Below are 20,634 nucleotides of genomic sequence, written 5' to 3'. Positions count from 1 at the left end.
TAGGGGAAGCTGGAAAGGTCTCTGCTGGATGAAGGCTGATCCTGTCCCATCCTGGAGAGGTGAACCCATAACTTCCTCAGTCTAAGCTGCAGGAGAACTTGCTTTCTAACCTGGCTTTGCAGTCATTCTGAAAACCTCCAGCTGCCTCAACATGCCGTGGGAAATGGTCCAAAAGCTTTGGGGGACAAAATCCATTTAAATGCAAGTTATGCATTTATGTGAGTTTGTTCTCACTTTTTTTGTTTGTTTTGTTTTGTTTTTACTCACCACTGTACTGACACATACAGTTTCATTATTATTTAAATGAAACGCTACCAGCTTGAGTCTCCTTGGATTCTGAGGGATTGCTCCTTCCCTGCTTCTATAATTGTTCTATTTTCTCTTGTCCATAAAGCATTGTGCAAACCTTCTTCATCTTCTACATCTCTTCCCCACCACTAGAAAAATTCCTCTCTTTACTCGATTTTTGCTACAACACCTTAAAAATGTTATTTTGAAAATATAACTCGTATATATCATTGTCCAAAGCAAGGGTCTGCAAACCGAATTGGCGGGCCTCCTGTTTTCGTAGATAAGGATTTATTAGAACACAGTCATGCCAGTCATTTACATCGTGATTAAAGCTACTGCCACGCTACAGTGGCAGAGCTGACTAGTTAAGACAGAGACCATAAGACCCACAAAACTTGACATGTTTGCTAACTAGTCCTGTAAGAAAAAATGGAACTAACCGCTGATTTATATGAAAACAAATATACAGGCATACCTCGTTTTATTGCATTTCACTTTATTGCACTTCCACAGACATTGCATTTTTCTTACAAATTGAGGATTTATGGCAACCCTGAGTCCAGCAAGTCTGTCGGTGCTGTTTTTTCCAACAGCATGTACTCACTTAGTTTCCGTGTTTCACATTTTGGCAATTCTTATAATATTTTAAGCTTCTTTATTATTATATCTGTTATGGTGATCTCTGATCAGTGATCTTTGATGTTACTAATGTAATTGCTTTGGGGCACCAGGAACTACACACATATAACATGGCGAACTCAATCAGTAAATGTGGTGTGTGTTCTGACTGTTCCACCCATCGGCCATGCCCTCATCCGTCTTCCTTGCCTCAGGCCACCCTATTCCCTAAGACACAACAATATTGAAATTAGGCCAATAAATAACTTTACAACAGCCTTTAAGTATTCAAGTGGAAGGGAGAGTCCCATGTCTCTCACTTGATATCAAAAGCTAGAAGTCATTAAGCTTAGTGAGGAAGGCATGTCAAAAGCCAGACAAGTCAAAAGCTAAGCCTCTTGCACCAGCATGTCAAAAGCCAGACAAGTCAAAAGCTAAGCCTCTTGCACCAAACAGTTAGCCAAGTTGTGAATGCAAAGGAAAAGTTCTTAAGGAAATTAAAAGTGCTACTCCAATGAACTCATGAATGGTAAGAAAACAAACAGCCAGCTGGGCAAGGTAGCTCATGCCTGTAATCCCAGCACTTTGGGAGGCCAAGGCAGACAGATCACCTGAGGTTGGGGGTTCGAGGCCAGCCTAACCAACATGGAGAAATCCCGTCTCTACTAAAAATACAAAATTAGCCAGGTGTGGTGGTGCATGCCTGTAATCCCAGCTAATTGGGAAGCTGAGGCAGGAGAATTGCTTGAACCCGGGAACTGGAGGTTGTGGTGAGCCGAGATTGCACCATTGCACTCCAGCCTGGGCAACAAGAGCAAAACTCCATCTCAAAAAAAAAAAAAAAAAGGGAAAACAAACACCCTTCTTGCTGATATAAAGAAAGTTTTCGTGGTCTTGGATAGAAGATTAAACCAGCCACACAGCATTCCTTTAAGCTAAAGCTTAATCCAGAGCAAGTCCCTAATTCTCTCCAATTCTGTGAAGGCTGAGAGACATGAGCAAGCTGCAGAAGAAAAGTCTGAAGCTAGCAGAGGTTGGTTCATTAGGTTTAAGGAAAGACACTATCTTCAAATATAAAAGTGCAAGATGAAGCAACAAGTGCTGATGGAGAAGCTGCAGCAAATTGTCCAGAAGATCCAGGTGAGATCATTGATGAAGGTGGCTACATTAAACATAGATTTTCCTTTTTTTTTTTTAAAGACAGGGTCTTGCTGTGTTACTCAGGCTAACAGGTAGTAGTGTGATCAGAGCTCACTGCAACCTCGGCTTCCTGGGTTCAAGTGATCCTCCTGCTTCAGCTTCCTGAGTAGCAGGAACCACAGGTGCGCACCACCACATTGGGCTAATTTTTTTATTTTTTTGTAGAGATGAGGTTTCACTATGTTACCCAGGCTGGGCTCGAACTCCCGGGTTCAAGCAATCCTCCCACCTCAGCCTCCCAAATTGTTGGGATTACAGGCATGAGCCACCACACCTGGCCAAAAATAGATTTTTCAGTGCAGATAAAACAACCTTCTGTTGGAAAAAGCTGCCACATAGGATTTTCATAGCTAGAGAAAAGTCAGTGCCTGGCTTCAAATCTCCAAAACATATATTGACTTGCTTGTTAGGGGCCAATGCAGCTGGTGACTAAGTTGAAGCCAATGCTTATTTACCATTTGAAAAATCCTAGGGCCCTTAAGAATTATGCTAAATCTATTTTGCCTGTGCTCTATAAATGGAACAATGAAGCTTGAGTGGCAGCACATCTGTTTATAGCATGGTTTACTAAATATTTAAACCCACTTAGAAAAAAGATTCCGTTCAAAATATTACTGCTCATTGACAATGCACCTGGTCACCCAAGAGCACTGATGAAGATATACAAGGAGGTGAATGTTGTTTTCATGCCTGCTAAGATAACCCATTCCGCAGCCCATGGATCTAGGAGTAATATTGACTTTCAAGTCTTATTATTTAAGAAATACACTTCTTGATGCTATAGCTGCTGTAGATAGTGATTCTTCTGCTGGATCTGGGCAGAGTCCATCGAAAACCTTCTGGAAAGGATTCACCATTCTAGGTGCCGTTAAGAACACTTGAGGTTCATGAGAAGAGGTCAGAATATCAACATTAACAGGACTTTGGAAGATGCTGGTTCCAACCTTCATGGATGATTTTGAAGGGTTCAAGATCTCAGTGGAGGAGGTCACTGCAGATGGAATGGAAATAACAACAGAACTAGAATTGGAAATGGAACCTGATGATGTGACTGAATTGCTGCAATATCGTGATAAAACTTTAACAGATGAGGAGTTGCTTCTTTTGGATGAGCAAGGAAAGTGATTTCTTGAGATGAAATCTATTCCTGGTGAAGATACTGTGAACATTGTTGAAATGACAACGAAGGATTTAGAATATTACATAAACTTAGTTGATAAAGCAGCAGCAGGGTTTAAGAGGATTGACTCCAATTTTGAAAGAAGTTCTATTATGGGTAAAATGCTATCAAACAGCATCACATGCTACAGAGGAATCTTTTGTGAAAGGAAGATTCAGTCGATGGGGCAGACTTCATTGTTGTTTTATTCTAAGAAATTACCACAGCCACCCAACCTTCAGCAATCACTACCCTGATCAGTCAGCAGCCATCAACACTGAGGCAACACCCTCCACCAGAAAAAAGACTGTGACTTGCTGAAGGCTCAGATAATTGTTCAGATATCTTAGCATATTTTTGAAATTAAGCTGTGTGCATTATTTTTCTAGACATAATGCTATTGCACTGCTAATAGACTATACTACAGTGTAAACATAACTTTTATATGCACCAGGAAAGCAAAAAATTTGTATGATCCATTTTGTTGAGATAGTCACTTTATTGTAGTGGTCTGGAACTGAACCTGCAATATCTCTGAGGTATGCTTATATTAAACAGGTAATTGAAAAACAAAAACAAAAAGGATAAAGGATAAAATAACCATCTGTAATGCAATGACTAGCTGGACAAACCACTGGTGTCTTAATTTCCTCTAACCTTATACAGTTGTCCCTTGGTATCCATGGGGGATTGGTTCCAGGACCTCCTGTGAATACCAAAATCCACAGATGCTCAAGTCCCTGGTATACGATGGTATAGTATTTGCCCATAAGGTACATACATCCTCCCGTATACTTCAAATCATTTCGAGATTACTTATAATACCTAATATAATGTGCATGCTATGTAAACAGGTGTTATATTATTTAGGGAGTAATGAGAAGAAAAAGTCTGTACATGTTCATATAGATACAATTTCTTCTCAAATATTTTCTTTTTTTTTTTTGAGATGGAGTCTTGCTCTGTCCCAGGCTGGAGTGCAGTGGTGCAATCTCGGCTCACCGCAACCTCCACCTCCTGGGTTCAGACCATTCTCCTGCCTCAGCCTCCTGAGTAGCTGGGACTACAGGCGCCCGCCACTACACCTGGCTAATTTTTTGTATTCTTTAGTAGAGACGGGGTTTCACTGTGTTAGCCAGGATAGTCTCGATCTCCTGACCTCGTGATCCGCCCGCCTTGGCCTCCTAAAGTGCTGGGATTACAGGCGTGAGCCACCACGCCCGGTCTCTTCTGAAATATTTTCAATCTGCAGTTGGTTGAATCTACAAATGCAGAACTTTTGGATAAGAAAGGCTGATTGTATCCATTGCAATATTGAAATCACACCATAAATACAATTTTTTAAAACTTTGACTTAGATAATTCTAGGTGTGATTTTACACTCCGAAACACCTATGTTCATTTAGCAAACTATTAGATGCATTTTCTTCCCAGAGATTTTTTGACATTGTATATGTATATATTACAGGTTGAGTATCCCTTACCAAAGTACCTGGGCTTAGAGTGTTTCAAATTTTGAAATAGTTGCATATACACAATGAGGTATCTTGAGGCTGGAACCCAAATCTAAACATGAAATTCATTTATGTTTCATGTACACCTTATACACATATCCTGAAGGTAATTTATACAATATTTTTGATAATTTTATACATGAAACAGTCTGTGCACATTGAACCGTCAGAAATCAAGGGTGTCACTATCTCAGGCACCCATGTGGACAATCTGTGGGTGTTTGACATCACCATCATTCCTGACTCAGAATTTGTATGCTACAAATAAAATGATAAGTAATCATTTTCTTACACATATTCGTACTTCAGTACTCAACAGTAAAACAATATGGTGTATCATTAATATAGTGATAAGCAATGTGTTCCAGGTAACCAAGCAACACAGTAACATCACCAGAATACCTGTATCAGCTGTTAGATAGCGACAACAAGCAGGAGCGGGCTGGATCAATTGTGTGTGGTGCGCCTGCATTTTGACTGTGACCTGGCACATTAGGGCCACTGTGGAATTTTCCACTTGTAGCATTATGTCAGCGTTTAAAACGTTTCAAATGTTGCAGTATTTCAGACTTCTGATTTGTGGATTAGAAATGCTCAACCTGTATTTTATTAATAACTGGGTATATAATAATCTACTTAGTACTTTGTGTATATGTGTGTATCTATTATGCATTGATTATTTAGTGTGGCACTTTACTGTATGTTTTATATATAAAATTTTATTTGGCCAGGCATGGTGGCTCACGCCTGTAATCCTAGCATTTTGGGAGGCCAAGGAGGGTGAATCACTTGAGATCAGTAGTTCAAGACCAGTCTGGCCAATATGGTGAAACCCCATCTCTACTAAAAATACAAAAATTATATGGGCGTGGTGGCACACGCCTGTAATCCCAGCTACTTGGGAGGCTAAGGCAGGAGAATTGCTTGAACCCAGGAGAGGAGATTGTGGTGAGCCGAGATCTCGCCATTGCACTCCAGTCTGTTGCACTCTGGGCAACAGAGTAAGACTCTGTCTCAAAATAAAAATTTTTTTCTTTTATTTAATCCTTCCAAGTTTGTGTGGGAAGTATTATTAACTTCAATTTACAGATGGGAGTACTGAGACCTGAAGTGTTTCTATGGCTTGACCAGCTCACATAGCTGGGCTTTCCAATGACCAACCCTACATTTTCAGCCTTTCACTTATTACTGGACACTGAAGTTAAATGTACCTTTGTTTTGTTTTTTGAGAGGAGTGGATATTAGAAACATCAATTGATTAATACAGTGTACACAAATCATTGACAGCATTTTTTTTTAGTATTTCCATAGAAATGATTCTCAAAAGCAGAACTAATGAATCAAAAGGTACACTGGGGTTTCCTCAAACATACTGAAGAATGTGGCTTTTTAGGAAAGTTGTAACAACATATATTGTATTCTAACCCTCTATGAAGGTGCCAGAGTACCTTCAGTGCTGAGTACTATGATTTAAACCCTTTTAGTTTTGCTCTTTTGCCGAGGAAAGAGGGATACTGGAGGTGGGCTCTTTGCAGGTAGGTGCAGCCTGGTGACTCCTGAGAGTGGCGTCTGGGAAAGACGTTGTTTTCCTGATGAGAAGGGACATTTTCAGTTGTCACAAGTGTTCACCTTGTGTCTTTCTGTGTCCTCCTGCTGTCTTATGACCGAGGGTTGAAAGCTGCATGCTGAGGACTCCACATGGAGAGAACAGTGGCCTGGGAGCCTGGGTTACAAGGGCATCGAGTGGGGAAAATACCCAGTTTAGTGAAACCTCTGTTGTTAGGTTCAGGTGCGAAGGCAAATGCAATCCTATCCACTGCTGTTTTCTCTGACTCCTAGTGAAAGGATCATGTTTGTATCTCATTTTCTGCAAATTCTCTGTACTGGTACTTTGCATCTCCACACGGCCCCTCACAGTGCCCCCTCCAAAGTAAGGTTTTGGTATTTCTCTTGCCAATTTGAATTAAGTCTATATATTATAGATATTAACTATCATTTTTGATGCAGTTTAAGATGTGTCTTTTAGTTTTATTTATGATGACCTATTGGTTAAAATAGTGAGCTTCAGATGTCTCCATCAAAAAGTACAATTTATCTTCACACTTACTAATAGGGACAAATTCCTTTTCCTCCATAATCTTGCACTTAATTGTCTTATCATCAAATGGATCTCCCCTGAATCTACATTGGGGGTTGCAAAATGGTAACTTTACAATCATATAATTCCCTTCACATTCATTAGCAGTCATTCTTCTGTGAACAAGAGTTTTCCTTCTCTCTCTCTCTTTCTCTCTCTCCTTTCCCCCACCCCTCCCTTTGGGGGAAGAGAGTCACTGGGTTCTTAAGGATTTTTACTTACTCAGCGTGATATAATCATTTACAATCATTATTCTTTCTGGTGCTCAAATTAACCCAATTTTGCCCAGTGAGTGCCTTTTATATTACCTCTAACACAAGAAATTGAGTGCTTACATTTTTCTTTAATTCTTGACTCTTCTTTCTTCCTTCTTTCCACCCTCCTGCTCTCTTCCCCTTCCTCTGTTCCTTCCTTCCTTCCTCCCTTCTTTTCTTCTTCAGTTGGAGGTGGGAGGTGCTTATAACATTGGCTAAAATTAGAACGATAATAAATACTAGTGGTGAAAGAAGACTTCTATTTAGCTCTTGTCTTTAATTAAGCTGGATTTAGTTTTTCATTATTAAATAATAAGGGCTATTTGTTTCAGTTTTTTTAATAAGAAAGAAAGATGGTTCTATTTCTAGTTTTGTCGGTGTTTTAAATCATGTCTAAACATTGAATTTGGGGGAATTTACTGAAGTTAACTAGTGTGTTTTTTCCTTTGACCTAATGAAATGATCAATTAATAAGTTTCCTAGAATTAAACTATATTTACAGTCTTCAAATACACCCAACCTGAACACTATTTTTTCAATTCTGTGATGACTCAATATGTTTAGTTACATATATATATGATATACTTACATATGAACTATATATACATTTATATGCAAATGAATAAATAAGATTGGTCTGCATTTTTATTATACTATGTATTTAAAATTTATAAAATAAATTGGTAAACTTTTTAAATTCTCCTGGGAAATGAATAGCATGTTGTGATTATTATTCCCTGGAAAATCTCCTTGGGCTTTATGCCTTTTTCTGTATCAATCTGATAAATTAATTCATTAATCTTTTGGTTATTGGTATCTTTAGTTTTTATTTCTAGTTCAGACAAAGAAATTGTCTTTTCCTAGAAAATTGTCTATTTTTCTAAATTCAAGTTTTTGACCATTTTCCTTTTATAGTTTCCTTTTTATTAGTAGCTTTAATTTCTTTCATTGTTGTTTTTACATTTTATATTTCTCTCTCTTTCTCTGTTCCTTCCTTACTCCGTCCCTTACTCTTTCCCTCTCTTCCTCCCTCTGTTTTTCAAATAAGATTAGTTGTAAATGTGTCTATTTTATTGTTAATAATTTTAAGCCATTTTCTGCTAAGTCTAGATTTAGCTTAAGAATTCTTCTCAACAGAGAGCTGTACATTGTCACATGTAGGCTAGGAGATATAGCTGTGTCCATCTTTGGCAAATATAATTAGTCACAAGGCCTCTCTAACTTGTTCAAACTTACCTAAACTATGCTTTTTTATAGCCCAAGTGTCTCATTCTTAAATTGTAAGAATAAATTTGTGGCCGAGCACAGTGGCTCAAGCCTGTAATTCCAGCACTTTGGGAGGCCAACGTGGGTGGATCACCTGAGGTCAGGAGTTTGAGACCAGCCTGGGCAACATGACAAAACCCTGTCTCTACTAAAAATGCAAAAATTAGCTGGGCGTGGTGGTGCATGCCTGTAATCCCAGCTACTCTGGAGGCTGAAGCAGAAGAATCGCTTGAACCCGGGAGGCGGAGGTTGCAATGAGCCGAGATTGTGCCATTGCACTCCAGCCTGGGTGATAGAGTGAGACTCTGTCTCAGAAGAAAAAAAAAAAAAAGAATAAATTTGTTTTAAAATATGAATGGAATGAGCTTCCCACCTATAGATTTTTGGGAAAGTCTATGTTTAAGTGTTTTTCTATTTAAATTTAAATTTAATTTTTTTAAAGACAGGGTCTTGCTCTATCCCCAAGGCTGGAATGCAGTGGGGCAGTCAAAACTCACTGCAGCTTTGAACTCCTGGGTTCAAGCAATCCTCCTGCCTCAGCCTCCTAAGTAGTTGGGACTACAGGCATGCACCACCACACTGTGCTTCTGCAGGTTTTTAAGTGGCATATTTTCCTCAATCTTTCAATATTTGGGGGATTTTTTTTCTTACTTTAATAAATAGTGTTTTGTCTGTGACTATCATTTTTGTGTTGTGACTTTTTCCCCAAGATTCTTGACATATTATTTTACCTTTGGTGATCATGGAGAAGTCTGAGGGCAGCCTAAATTTAAATGCTTTGTAGATAATCTGGATTGTTTTTCTACTTGGGTACATTTAAGAGTTTTAAAAAATGTATCAGAGCATTTTGCTAAAATGTCTAGGTATATAGGGTTTTGCTCTTATTAACTTTACCTGAAACATGAAGAATTCTGATTTGCGTACTCAGCGAAGGAAAATCTTTACTTATTATATTTTTGCGTATTGATTCTTCCCCCTATGGTACTGTATTTATCTCAGGGATGTTGTTACAGGCTGTTGTCTATCTACCAATATCTTCTCTCTCTTTTTTCACTTACTAACAGGACCATGACTTAATTTGGGAATGGTCTCTTCTTAACAGCTTTATCTCCCAGTCTTCCTTACAGGGAGGGAGTAGTTATATGACATATTTGAATCTAATGAGATAAATTTGGAAGCTGCCAGGTGAAGCTCCTGAGAATGCTCTTTAAGCAGGGAATGACTCATCTGACATGCTACATCCACCTCTGACTCTTCCTCTGTTAGATCTGGAATGTGATTGTGATGGCTGGAGTGCCAGCAGCCACACTGGAAGTTGGGGAGGAGGGCCACACACTAAATTTGATGGAGTTAGGGCTAAAAAAGAAAATAGTCTGGGGTTTTTAGAACATCACGTAGCTGCCCTACCACCCCAGATCTGTCCATCTCTGGACTTCTTACCACACAAGAGAAAATAAATATTTCTCTTGACTAAGGAAATGCTCATGGTTTGTTTGGTCAATGTCTGAACAAAACAACTTCTCTTATAAACTAATAAAGGTAAATTATCCATCTACACCTATCATCTTTTCATGCATAGCTTTTTCCTTTGACCCATTCTTTCATATTCTTAAAGAGCTTTTTATTCCTTTTTGATACCTCTAATTTGCATTTTCACTCCAAAGCAGATTTTGTTTCTATTACTTTTAATTTTCATGCTGGAAAGATAATAGCTCTAATCCCCTATTTGAGTTATATCTTTTTCCATTTCAACTTGCGTTTCATTTTGTTTGATTTCTGAATTTAACTTTTTTCTAAAATCAAGATTATTAAGTTATTTTTCACATCATTTCTCACCTGATTTCACAAGGCCTTTTATGCTTTTATGACATTTTATTCAGGATGCAAAATAGATACCATTTATACTTTTTTTTACTATTCACTGGTAGCTCCTTTTCAAACTGTGATTTTCCCCGAATCCTTAGAATTGCACTCCCCTATCTGTATTAAACTTTTTTTTTTTTTTTTCAGTTTATTCACCTTTGGACAGTAAAACAATCCAGGCTGATATTTACTAAATTATTAGAGGAACCTAGTCCTGTCTCTATGTGGGTTCTGCCAGAATCAGAGGCGCCTGATGCTACTATAGACAAGATGAGGACTCTAGACCCTGCCAAATTTTAATGCTTAGTTGGCACTTACCTATTGAGGCACATCTCCTAGGGCTTATCTTGAATGAGTATCTTCCCAAAGCTGTTACATGTGTTTCTCTCATGACTGGAGCAGGGGTTGTTTCCTGGGTAATAATATAAGAGGATGCACTTGCAGGGCTCTTTAGCTCTTCATTCCCAAAGGGGGCCAATTCCAGCCCCAGGGCTGAGAGCACGCTCCTTCCTCAGCTGGGTTGAAATTACAGGGAGGTTCTCTCATCTCCCAAAGGGTGTAGAACGAGACTGCTTAGGAAGGAGAGCTGGCAGAAACGGATCACCTCTGGAAGCACTGCCTCCACAATGGAGGAATGACAACCCATTTTCTGGCAGTGTGTGGCTGTGGTCTCAGCCTCATATCTGAAATAGGGTGGTAGGCTACAGGTGGAAGATTTCCAGCCCGTTTTCTTCTAAATTACCCCCTCAACAGATCACAGTTCTGCAATCCAGCCCATCCACACTGCAGATAAGAGAACTTTCTCCCAGGGAGCTGCAAAACATTGGTTAGCATTAGCAATTCTCAGTGCTGTGCCTTAGGGAGCATTACAGTCAATGTACAGTCCACTCTCACCTGTTCTGGTGGTGGCCCACCCTAGCCCAGGATGTTTCCAACCTAAGTCTGATCCCATTGCTTTCAAGGCATTTCAACTGAGAAACCTTTTATTAGCTCAAGTTTAATATGACTTTTAAATGTATAAAGCCAAATGTATGACTTTTCCTGGTAATGACATTTTAATTCTCCTTGCCCTTAAAACTTGTAGTTAAGGAACTAGACCCACTGTCCAAGTTAACCTGTTAGAGTTAAGCAATAAGACACAGATGTTATCACCCAAATACCCTTAAGGTAATCCAGAATTCCACTTTCTCTCCTTTCCATTCTTACTTTTGCCACAAGTGTGGGGGGTTCCATCACTTCATGTCTGAATCACCAAAGGAGCACTCCTGCTCGTCTCCTCTGCATCTCCTCTCTGCTTCCTCCCAGCAGGCATGTCAATCCCAGGGTGATGCTTTCAGCAGAGCCTCAGTCATGCTACCCTTAGCTGAGGAGCTGCTGTGTCTTCCCTGTGATCTGCGGCATCGGGTTCCAAGACCATGATTGAATGGCCTAGGCCCTCCAGAGTTGTGGCCCACATTCATTATCCATCCAGTATTCCTTCCTGCCTCTCTAAAATGGATACTCATCTCATCAGTAGATTCCACACTTTCCATTCTATATTTATCCTCAACCCTTAGACTTTTTAAAAAATGATATCTTTTCTGCCTGGAATGCTTTCTGCCTTCTTTTCTTTATTTATTTTATTTTATTTTATTTTATTTTTTATTTGAGACATGGTCTTGCTCTGTTGTCCAGGCTGGAGTGCAGTGGCACAATCACAGCTCACTGCAATCCCCTACCTCCTGGGCTCAGGTGATCCTTCCACCTCAGCCTCCCAAGTAGCTGGGACTACAGACATGTGCCACCATGCCCAGCTCATTTTTGTATTTTTAGTAGAGATAGGGTTTCACTGTGTTGCTCAGGCTGGTCTCGAACTCCTGGGCTCAAGTGATCTGCCTGCTTTGGCCTCCCAAAATGCTGGGATTACAGGCATGAGCAATCATGCCCAGCCACTTTCTGCTTTCTTGATCACCCATTTAGATCTTACTCCCTCCCAAAGATGCAGCTCAAATCCAGACGTCATATTATTCTGACCAACACTTTTTTTTTTTTTTTTTAAGATTCTGGCCATTATATACTGAATAAGTGACATACACATTTGGAAATGATTTCAATGGCTTTGTTTGTAACTTCTTTTGCATCTCTCTCATTTACGTGTGTGATTCCTCAAAATAATGTTCAATAGGCCGGGCGCGGTGGCTCAAGCCTGTAATCCCAGCACTTTGGGAGGCCGAGACGGGCGGATCACAAGGTCAGGAGATCGAGACCATCCTGGCTAACACGGCGAAACCCCGTCTCTACTAAAAACACAAAAAATTAGCCGGGCGAGGTGGCGGCGCCTGTGGTCCCAGCTACTCGGGAGGCTGAGGCAGGAGAATGGCGGGAACCCGGGAGGCGGAGCTTGCAGTGAGCTGAGATCCGGCCACTGCACTCCAGCCTGGGAGACAGAGCGAGACTCCGTCTCAAAAAAAAAAAAAAAAAAAAAAAAAAAAAAAAAAATAATGTTCAATAAATAGATGCTATAAAAGTCAGAATAATAACCCTCGAATTTTTTTCTCTAGCTATAAAAGTCAGAATAATAACCCTCCAACTTGGAGAGGTAATGAAAGAAGATGTTTTCTCAGTGGTTGGAATTGCTGCTGCCTGTACTGGCATAACCCAGTTGTTCAGGAACTATTGGATACTGGTGAAGATATCATTTCAACTTTACATTTTCTCGGCTTATGTAGTCAATGGTTTAATCTATGCTGATGATTAAATATCTCTTTATTAAAAACATGAGTTTTTTGTTTTGTTTTTGTGTCTATTTTTCCTTTTTAGTTCCTAAAGCACAGATCGCTCCAGCACCGCCAGTAAATTAATTAGGAACCACCAGGTAGTTTTATTCTGGGAGTAGGAGTTGAGAGTCGCTTTGGGGGAGTTCATTGTCGTGTCCTTTCTTCCACATTTCTCAAGTGTTGTTATAAAACATCTTGCTTTTCTGTCTGGATATGTACTTGCCTGCCTGGTCTATTTACCACCCCTATAGAATCATCATCTTCTCAAACTATGTCTACTACATTTGCTTTTGCATGAGTTGGACAATTAGGATAGTGTTCTGCGCCTTAGTAAAACCCTCTCTCTTAGACCAAGTGACCTAAAACCTCAAGCAATGGTTTTAAGTCAGAGTACTCCAAAGTGCTTTCCATAAAACTGTTTTAGGATGAAAATAGAGCTTATTCCGGGGGGGGGGTCGGGGGAAGGGTGGGGGAGACATTTTAAATGTCAGATAAAGTGGCCTCAACAAAGAGAAACAGATCTCTTTGCTTCTTTGCTGCAGGACTTCTCAAGGCCTTTGGCAGGCTGCTGTGCATGGTGAAGCTCCACCAGGGCCAGGTTTCCATGTGCAGCTGTGCAGACAGTTTTTTTTTTTTAATAACATTTAGTATTTTAGCATTGTTTTAACAAGGCGTTTTCACATCCTTCGTGCCATTTTAATTGGTGTTCTTTTTGTTTCCATCTCCATTTTATTATGATATCTTCTTTGTTCTTAATGAGCAGCTCTGATGTGAATGGTGCCTCTAGGAGGGAAATAGTGACCTGAAGCATTTGGCATGAAACTCTTGTTCTTCAAAGAACATCTTTCAGGCCTAGCGTTTAATGGGGAGCACCGTGGCAAACTTCAGCCTGGGCCATTGCAAATCCTGTAATCAGAGTAAAATTGAAGTTTTGCCACACAGCTTGTCTGGCCACTAAAATGCTACCGGCTTGGCTCAGAAATGTTCAAAAGACCCCCTGCATAGAGGATGAGTCAAAGACTCAACATGCAACTATTCCTTTGTGCTGCTGGGAAGACCATGCTGTGAATCCATTTCCTCCTTAGAGACTCCTGTTTTCCTATTTAATTAATGTCATATTTTCTCTTCTATAACATTTAGTATTTTAGCATTGTTTTAACAAAGCGTTTTCATATCATTCGTGCCATTTTAATTGGTGTTCCTTTTGTTTCCATCTCCATTTTATTATAATACCTTCTTTATTCCTAATTTTTCTGCTTTTTAGTTTTCCCTTATTTCTTTTCATTCAAAAATTTAACACAATTGTATATTGTTCTCGGCTTCTAATCTTTTAATTTACTTTCTTAATCCAAGTTTGGTTGCATTTCTCTTAATTGCTTTATTTCATTATTCATTTTGAGGCTTTCATCTTTGGAAAAAGGGGCAAATTTGGGGATCAGATTATATGGTTTTGACTACCTTCCCAACCAGTACCTGCCTGGGTGTCTTAAGTGAGTTGTTTAACCATTCTCAAAGCCTTAGTTTTCTAGTCTGTGAAATGGACTTCGTGATAAGTTGTTGTAAGTATTAAATGAGAAAATGCATCCAAAGTTCTTAGCCCAGTGCCTAGCTAGATAAGAAATGTCTAATAAAGGTTACTTATAATGTGAATATTATTACATTTTAAGTTGTTTTGTCATCTTTTTATTGTTAAATTTATACTTATTTAATATTTTTGATTATTTGTTTCTTATTTTTTTCCCCATTCACCTTTAATCTTTGGAATTTTGGATTCTGACATCCTTTTTCAGTTCTGTTTCACCTATATTTCTCCTCATTAATTTATTCCATTTCTTCTGAATTTGGTTATTTTTATGCTGACATCTTTATACAGTACATGAAGCAGAGACGAAGGGAAAGCTGAAGTTAGTGGACTCACAGGGCTAGCAGGGAGGTCCCAGGCCACAGAGGCACTTCTTGACTGATGAGTGACTGCGCCCCCTTTTAATTCTCCTGTCTCTTTTCTTGTCAGTTCTCCAGAAAAATCCTACTATGAGCTATTTCCCATTGGTTAAGGGCACATCTAAGTGCCGAAGTAATGCTGGCCCATCACGCTCATCAACCATGAAGAACCACACATCGAATCCATCGTTTCTGGGTTTCATGGTCTCTCATTTATCTTCTTTTGTTACTTTTCGAAGGTAGTTTCTAAATGGCATCCTGATAGATCCTCTAGTCTTAGATTATAATGCGATTCAATATATCATGCTCAGTATTCTCCCACGAGATTAGGAGAACCCAACATAATGCAAATGCTCCCTTTTTGCAGTATCAGCTCGGGCTGCTGTAAGTGATGCCACAGACTGGGCATCTTCAGCAGAAATTTATTTTCTCACAGCTCTGAAGGCTGGAAATCTGAGATCAAGGTTCCCACTGAGTCCATTCCTGGTGAGGGCTTGCTTTCTGGCTTCCAGGTGGCCACCACCTCACTCTGCTCACGTGACCTTCTCCATCATGTGTGCAGAGCGAGACAGAGACAGGAGCAGAGAGAGACAGAGCTCCCAGGGGTCTCTTCTTCCTAGGACATCAGTCCTATTGGATCAGAGCCCCACCCTTCTGACCTCATTTAATCATAATTACTTCCCTAGAAGCTCTGTGTCTTAATACAGCCATGTGGTGGGTTAGGACATCAACAGGTGAATTGTGGGGAGACACAGACATTCAGTTCATAACACCCATCTTTGGTATGGAGAAAGCTGACCAATGGCCTGGTCTGCCAGCACTGTGAGGTGACATTTCTCACCACCTACTCCTGACTGAAAGCTGGCTCCCTCTGGCTGTGACATTCTTTACCTGATTCCACTGACTGGGGCCATTGGGAAACTCTATTCAGTTGCCTCACCAGTGCACCCACCCACACAGCCCTGGAATCTCACCGAAGCCACCTGTCCAGGAATTGCCCAGACACAGGCACACTGACCCCCTGCTGGGTCACAGTGCTTACCTCAGAGAACTGCTGCATCTGGGGCCGAGCCCTTTGAAGCTAGTGGTTTTCTTAGAGTGTGCTTTTCTTGGAATGTAGCCAAGAGTGTTGATATTTCTCTTGGGTTTTAATATATTTTTGTGAGGCATTTGGATTTTTTTTTTTTTTTTTTTTTAGACGGAGTTTCGCTCTTGTTGCCCAGGCTGGAGTACAGTGGCGCAATCTCGGCTCACTGCAACCTCTGCCTTCCGGGTTCAAGTGATTCTCCTGCCTCAGCCTCCCGAGTAGCTGGGATTACAGGCATGCACCACCACCCTGGCTAATTTTGTATTTTTAGTAGAGATGGGGTTTCTCCATGTTGGTCAGGCTAGTCTTGAATTCCTGACCTCAGGTGATCCTCCTGCCTCAGCCTCCCAAAGTGCTGGGATTACAGGTGTGAGCCACCGTGCCCAGCGAGATATTTGGATTTTAGAAAACTAATTTCTCAGTTTATAAGGAACGAAAGAAATACAAATCCCTCCTAACAGCATGGTTGTACTGGCGACTTGGAGTCTATGAGCCGGACACCCCAAGTCCTACCACAGGATTCCTCCCGCTGGCTCTACTTTAGGCTTTGAGAGTTTGGGTGCAACTGACCTCAAAGTTTTATTCCTCCCGAAAACCTACACACGCTGTGCTTGCACTGGAGTCTGTATTTATTTCTCCATTTATTTTCCTGCATTCCACATTCTCTATGATAGAGAAAATTCTCTGAGGACTTGAAAACTAGATTGAGGTCTGGGTCTGATGGAGGTGTGGGATGCCTGTTTTTGTTGTGAACACCTGGCCTGGATACCCTGCATCCTCATCATTTGGGGATGCCAATTAAACCTGCAGATTCTGAGCTCCCAGGAGGGGGCCCATGGAATCAGGCCCCTGGGACTTGGACAACACTGTGGATATTGCCTAAAATCAGCACTTTTAAACAAGTTCCCGAGATAATTCTTACTCTCACTCTAGTGTTCCTCTAGGGCAGCTTTGTCACCCAAACAGAAAATTCTTAGAAATGTATTCATGCACAGAATCTAGCATGCTGAAGGGTAGCACTGGAGACCAAGCTAGGGGAAGTTACCTCCTCCCTGCTGAGGGTTGAAGGTGGGCTGCTGTGCCCACCAGTCCTGGCTCTGGTTCAGCTCCCTCCCCACACAAAGCCAATATCCTGCTAGGTTTCAGCTCAAAGTGACAGCAGACTGGCTCCCCATCCTCTCACATCTGTTTCCCCAGAGGCCTGGCCCCTCTGTCCATCATATGTGACTTCTAATTTTTTGTTTTACCTCTGGAATTTGACAACAGTTCCTGGAGGATCTAGCATGTATACACATTGGTTCTTTTAGCACTCCAGTTTCAGCATCCACTTGATAGCTTCCTGTTCCTCATGCTCAGAAGCGGGAATTCTGGCTTGTCTTGCACCCACTCCTGTCTGTGAGGAGCACAGGGTGTAAAATCGACAGGTCCCAGAGCTTAATGCTGGCTCAGGGTGGTGGGTGCTGTGGTAGCCAAAGCTGGGCTTGGCCATGTAACACTTCAGACTGGAGAGTGGCAGGCTGCCTATTTTATTTTATTTATTTTATTTTATCTGGACAGAGTCTTGCTCTGTCGCCCAGGCCAGAGTACAGTGGCGTGATCTCGGCTTACTGAAACCGCCACCTCCCGAGTAGCTGGGATCACAGGTGCATGCCACCTCACCCAGCTAATTTTTGTAGTTTTAGTAGAGACGGGGTTTTACCATTTTGGCCAGACTGGTCTTGAACTCCTGAACTCAGATGATCCACTGACCTCAGCCTCCCAAAGTGCTGGGATTACAGGGGTGAGCCACTGTGCCCGGCCAAGACTGCCTTTATTTTTTATACATTTTTTTGAGACAAGGTCTCCCTCTATCACTGACGCTGAAGTGCCAGGGCTTGATCACAGCTAACTGCAGCCTCAACTTCCTGGGTTCAGGCAATCTTCCCGCCTCAGCCTCCTGAATATCTGGGGCTACAGGGATGCACCACCATGCCTGGCTAATTTTTTTATTTTTTTGTTAGAGACAGGGTCTCACCATGCTACCCAGGCTCGTCTTGAACTCCTGGGCTCAAGCAATCCTCCCGCCTGAGCCTCCCAAAGTATTGGGATTACAGGTGTGAGCCATGGTGCCCAGCTGGACGCCTCCTTTAGATGTCAGCTGTCACTCCCCAGGTTGAAGCTGTGGGCATAATTGTAGGAGTCTAGCCCTAGAACCCTTATGCAGCTGCTGCTTCAACTGCCCAAAGGACTTTGGAGAAGATCCTCCCTGCTACCAACCGCTTGTTCAACCTGCAAAATGTGGTCATTCCATGTACACTCACTGGGGAGACTGAGTTATTTGCCTTATTTTATGGCCACTTGGGATGGGTACAAGACATTGATTAAGTTAGGAATTTTCCCAACTCAAAAGTCTAGAGGGAACCAGGTAGTTTTTCTGTGCATACTCAGGAGTATAACTCATAACCTTCCTGGTCAAGATTTGACCTGCTAAGACTGCATTTGTCAGCCAATGGCCAGCAGGCTTCTTGCCACTTTGCCATAGATGATGATATTGCTGCACTCACAGTCAGCAAGTCCAGTGTGTTCCAGGATCCCATTCCTGATGCCAAATGACATTGAGTCATCATGTCTTCCTGGACACCTGTTGGTTCTAAGAGCTTCTCGGACGTTCCTTGTTTTCGATGACCTTGACAGTTTTGAAGAATGTTGGTCAGGTATTTTATAGAATGTTCCTTCGTTGGGACTTTTTTCTCACAATTATACTGGGACTATGTGGTTTGAAGAGTAAGGTACCATTTCATCCCATTATATTAAGGGTATACTCTATCGATATGACTCATCACTGTTGACCTTAATCACTTGGCTGAGGTAGTGTTTGTTGGGTTTCTCCTCTCTGAAGTTTCTCTTTTTCCCCTTCCCCATGCAGAGCTCTTTGGAAGGAAGTCACTATGCAGAGCTCACACTGAAGGAGTAGGAAGTTTGTTCTTCCTCCTTGAGAGCAGGTACCTACCTACCTATGGAATTTTTCTCCAAGGGAGACTGGGCTCTTCTCCCCCATTGATTAGTTTACTCACTTATTTTTATCAGTATGAACTCAGGAGTATTTTTTTTATTATTTCAATTATAATCCAGTAATACATTATTTTGTTGTTGAACTTGTCTGGGAGCTCTTTTATTGACTCATGTGTCCCTTTGATATGCTGCATATTGTGGAGTTTTCTTATTTTTTTATCTGTTGCTTTGTTTTCTGGAGCACTTTCTTACTTCCTGGCACCACAAAATACTCCAGACTTATCTTGTCTATTTCTTGTTTTAGTCCTAGAATCAGCCATTTCTCAAAGGTGCCCTGTTTTCTTTTAATGGGGAATAGAATCAGACATCAAGATGTGGGTGCTGGTTTTATGGTATTTTCGATGTTCAAAAACTCATACAATTAAATTTTATGTAGCAAAATCTATCAACCTTTTACATTCTATTTTCTCACTTGCTTTTAAAATTCCTTCTTTCTAAAGACAAATAGGTGGATAATTATATGAATTTAGATGAAAATAATCGGCATAGATGCCCTTTCATTTTTTTAACATTTGAATCTTTAAATATATGCGCTATACTTTTGGTACATGGTGTAGATGTTTTACAACTTTATTCCCAAAATAAATTACCAATTTTCTCAACAGAAATAATTTTATACTTTTTAAGTTATTTTTCCTTGTGTTTTGAATATCGAGATATGGGTTGATTGGATTATGGGTTAAGCTGTATGAACTCAGTGTAGTCTGCAGGCCCCTTAATATGATTGATGGAGTGTGTTTCCCTGGTAAAATCAGCATTGCTTTGCCCTTTCCTTCTTTTATAGATATATATATTTGAGACAGGGTCTCACTGTGTTGCCCAGGCTGGAGTGCAGTGGTGTGATCTCACCTCACTGCAACATCCACCTCCTGGGCTCAGGCAATCCTCCCACCTCAGCTTCCTGAGTAAGTGAGACCACAGATACGTGCCACCACGCCTGGCTAATTTTTATAATTTTTTGTAGAGAAAGGGTTTTGCCATGTTGCCCAGACTGGTTCTTGAACTCCTGGGCTCAAGCAATCCTCCTGCTTTGGCCTCCCAATGTGTTGGGAGTACAGGCATGTCTTTCTTACATCTTCATGAAGAGCTTCTGAAGGCAGAGGTGTCTTCCTGCTGTAGAAGTCTAGAGAATATGTTTCTGCCCTTAATTGAAAAGTCTATATGCTCTCATGTATTGCCACAGAGAAAACTTCAAACTCTCTGTTGCCCAAGTGTTATCCAGAGCATGGTTGTGAGAAACAGAGCACTAAATCATTTTATGAAAGATCTGTAGGCTACTTGACACTCTGTATCTTCTGTGTGTCACCTCCAGGGTAATAAATAAATAAATAAATAAATAAATAAATAAATAACAGAGTGGAAGTTGACTTGGGTCTACCAGTTTGGGTCCTCTGTAGAACTGCTCTTGCTAAACGGTGTTGGTTTTTGCTCCTTCCTTGCACAGTGGTATGCAATGAGAAGTAGCCACAGTTAAATCACACCTGGATATATCATTTG

General features: G+C 40.8%; 1 protein-coding gene across 3 annotated transcripts in view; it reads left to right on the top strand.

Annotated features, from left to right (window-relative positions):
• HECW1 (HECT, C2 and WW domain containing E3 ubiquitin protein ligase 1) overlaps positions 1–20,634 on the top strand; it is a 454,397-nt gene that overhangs the window by 13,249 nt on the left and 420,514 nt on the right. The window lies entirely within an intron of this gene.

This window comes from Theropithecus gelada, chromosome 3 (genome assembly GCF_003255815.1).
Source record: "Theropithecus gelada isolate Dixy chromosome 3, Tgel_1.0, whole genome shotgun sequence".
NCBI classification, from domain to species: Eukaryota; Metazoa; Chordata; class Mammalia; order Primates; family Cercopithecidae; genus Theropithecus; species Theropithecus gelada.
This window is presented reverse-complemented; position numbering and strand designations above follow the sequence as displayed.